We start from the raw sequence: 3,731 nt of genomic DNA on the forward strand, positions 1-3,731 counted from the left end.
AATTTCCAGAGGATGAGGCCCAGAAATCAGGATTTTTAAAAAGATTCCCAGGTGATTCTAATGTGCAGCCAAGGTTGAGAACCGCTGAATTAAAGGAAACCAGTGAAGAGGAAGCGCGCCTTCCACGGGGTTCTCTTAAGAAAGGAAAGTGTCTCCCAGCAGAACAGCCAGTGTGGGGACCAGAAGGAAAAGGCCTGTTTCCTCTGGTCCCTCGGGCCAGGCGGGGCCCCGGTGGGCTGGAGGGAAAGGAAGGCTTTGGGAAATTGGTTGGGAAATACGGAATTCCCTCTCTCTCGTTTCTCTTTGACTCCCTTTTTCCTCCTCGCCCATCCTTTTTCCTCCTATTTTGCATCTTTAGGCCCATATCCTCAAACTTTTCCCCCAAGGTACCCCTCACATTGCGTGCACCCCAAGGGGCCTGTCAGCATTGCTGACTACAAAGGTGAAATCGCTTCATTTTTTTCTTTAAAAAAAAAAAAGAGAGGCTGTATTTTTAATTCTATTCCACATGTATTTAAAATTTGGAAAAATAATTTAAACTAGTTACCTATGTCTAAATCTAAGCTGAGAGTGGGGTTGATGCTTCAGAAGCGGGGGGAGGGGGGTGTCGGGGTTCCCTGAACAGTCTGAGACGCATAGTCTGAGGCCCCCCAAGGACTCCCCCAAAGACCCACAGAGCACCTGCCGCCGGGAGCACCTCCTGACCTCACGTGCTGCGGGTGACCCTCAGTAGAGGGAACCCCAGGCCATCCCCCCAGGCTAACTCAGCTCTCAGGGGTCAGAGCCCCTCATCCCTTGGTGCCAGACAGACACAGCTGGTCTTCACCCTCACAGGGCCGGCAGCGTCGCTTCTTCATCCTGGCCCACAGCCCCTCCCTGGGCCAGCAGCACAAAGCATGCTCTAAAGCAAACCCGGTCACTGGCTGCTCCGCTAGACCCACCAGGGGCTGTCCATCACGTGGGGAGTGAACACGAATGCCCTGCATGAGCTGGGCCCTGCCCTGCTTCCCAGCTCCAGCTCCCACCTGTATTTAGCTCACTCCACCCAGCCACACTGGCCTTTGTCCTGCTCTTTCCCTGAACCGAGCCCCGTGGTCAGCAAACCGCGGCTCGCGAGCCACATGCAGCTCTTTGGCCCCTTGAGTGTGGCTCTTCCACAAAATACCACTTGCGGGCGCGCACGTACAGTGCGATTGAAACTTCGTGGCCCATGCGCAGAAGTCGGTATTTTGTGGAAGAGCCACACTCAAGGGGCCAAAGAGCCGCATGTGGCTTGCGAGCCGCGGTTTGCCGAGCGCTGACCTAGCCCATTGCCGTCTCAGAGCCCTCACACCTGTGACCCCTCTGCAGGGACTGCCCTTCCCATAGAACACTGCGTGGCTGGCTCCTTCCCAGCACTTCACTGACCACATGTCTGAAGAGTCCACTCCAGCACCTCCGCCACCACCACTCTCCCTCCAAACCTGCTTGATCTTTTTCACCCACTTATCAATCTCTAAAATTGCCTGGTTAATTTCTCTGCCACTCGAGTATGGTCCATTTCCAGCAGGCGGAGGCCAGTGCTGTGCTGGCAGGGACTCAGCCACATGGCTCACCCCCAGCACCCAGCACAGGGCCTGGCACCTAGTAGGTGCTCAATCAATACTTGTTGAATGAATGAATGAATGAATGAAAAATGAAGGGAAACTGAAAAGAGGGCCAGGAAGTAGAAAGGCATCTGTTTTTAACATTGGATGCTGGGCCTCTGAGCACCTCTCTCTCCCTCTCTCCCTGGGGGCTGGGGAGGGGGGCATCTCAGTGCACTATCACAATATACAGGCAGTGATGCAGAGTGGAAATATCATTCGAGACGCGAGGGCCTTGTTAAAGGCTCCCCTGACACCTGCTTCCATGACTCACGCCTGAAAAGTAAGTTTTCCGACTAATTAGCTCTACCTTCCCAGCCCGGGGAGTGTCATAGCGATCGGCACTGCCGTCGTGGTAATAACACGTTAGATTTATGGAATGACCTTTTTTTTCTCCTCCAAAGCGGCTGTGAGAGACAGGGACAACTGAAAATGCTAAGTAGAACGTGACACAGAAAGAGGTATGAAATGGAGCCCTTTAAAAGTCAAGGGGATGGAAAGCAAATACCATTTGGCGGGGTGGGGGGAGGGAGGAGAAGCTGGAACAAGCACAAGGAGAATACACCCTCCCCCCCCCCCCCCCCTACTGAGGACAGAGGCTGCAGCTGGCTGTGCAGGGAGGAGCAGGGGTCACTGAGCTCGCAATCCCTGGCATCTTGCAAAGATTCTGACTGAAGCTGGTGGCTGAGGCAGAGGCCAAGACTTAGGCACCTCTCAGGACCTCCCTTGAGGGTCAGAGGGGCTCTAGATACTGACTTGCACATGCAGAGTGAGGCTCAAAGGCCCTTGGTCCTAATTAAGAACCAGGAGGCCTCAGACACCTAACTAGCCACTTCTAGGACCCTGACCAAATTGATGATCATGGCTTTTTCACATTTTTTTAATGATGTGAAATCAGATGCAGAAAGCCCGGCTATACATCGGATCGAATAAGGGCTATTGCGCTTGAAGTGTGGGCCACTGCCCCTTGCCCTGCCATGAGGGGGCCTATCCTTTGACCCTGTACAGGTGACTAACTCCATACAGCCAGGACGGTGTGTGAAAGTCACTGCGCTAAGGGAAACAGCAAGTTTCCAAATTGTTTTATATTTTAGTAAACACGTTATCCTCCATCTCTTCTGCAAGACTCACAGTGGAGGACTGGGGAGCTGATTTAACAACACAGGTTTCCAGGCCCCACCTCTGAGCAGGGCCAGGACTTCTCACCTTGGGCTCAGAATTTTAGGCAGAGCCAAGAAAAAAAACAAACAAACAAACAAAACAAAAAAAGAGTGATCAAGATAACTCATATTTTAATGCAGTATTTTTAAAAATCAAATTTAATGCCAAAAATCTATGATGAACAAAATATCAAAACTGTAAATAAAGACAGAATCAGCCTTTGTCATGCCACTGCCTCGTTCTGGTCCTGTCCCGACACCCCTGGCATATCCAGTGACTCAGCACTAATCGGCATCTCCCAGGCGTGCAGGTGGGATTCAGCACCTGCACCCACAGCTGCCAGGCAGGGGCACCCCGCCCACCGAAGGGCATCGGGATGGGCACCAGCACCAGCTCCGGCCCCAGTGAGGGCTTTAGAACTAGCCCTGTGCTTGTGGGACCCGCACAGTGATGGGGAGAGACATGCGAATGGGAGAAAGTAATTTCCGGAGGTGAGCACGAGGCGACCTGGCAGAGACCGACAGGCTGCGGGGCGGTGCAGAGCAGCCACATAGAGGGTCAGGGAAGGACTCTCTGAGAACGTGACACTGAAAAGGGACCTGGAGGTGGGGGAGGAGCAGTGATCCGAGCAGAGAGAGCAGCCAGTGGAAAGGCCCAGAGGTAGGGAAGACGCGGGCATTTCTCCAGCTGCCAAGGGAGCACGTGGGGCACGGGAACCCAGCCCCTTGCTGGGGGCACCCTTCCTCCCCAGGAGAAAACCCAGATGTGCAAGGAGACATCCTTGAATAAACATTTCTAGAGACTTTACCCTGAAACTGGTGCTGTCAAAGCAACTGGGGACAAAACACGCCACAGAGCTGGGTTCAGTGCCTGCCCCAGAGGGGCCGATTGCATGATGGAGAAGACACAGGATAAAGTATTTCTGCACATGTGCCATGACAGGGG

This window comes from Myotis lucifugus, unplaced genomic scaffold (assembly GCF_000147115.1).
Source record: "Myotis lucifugus unplaced genomic scaffold, Myoluc2.0 scaffold_215, whole genome shotgun sequence".
Taxonomy (NCBI): Eukaryota; Metazoa; Chordata; class Mammalia; order Chiroptera; family Vespertilionidae; genus Myotis; species Myotis lucifugus.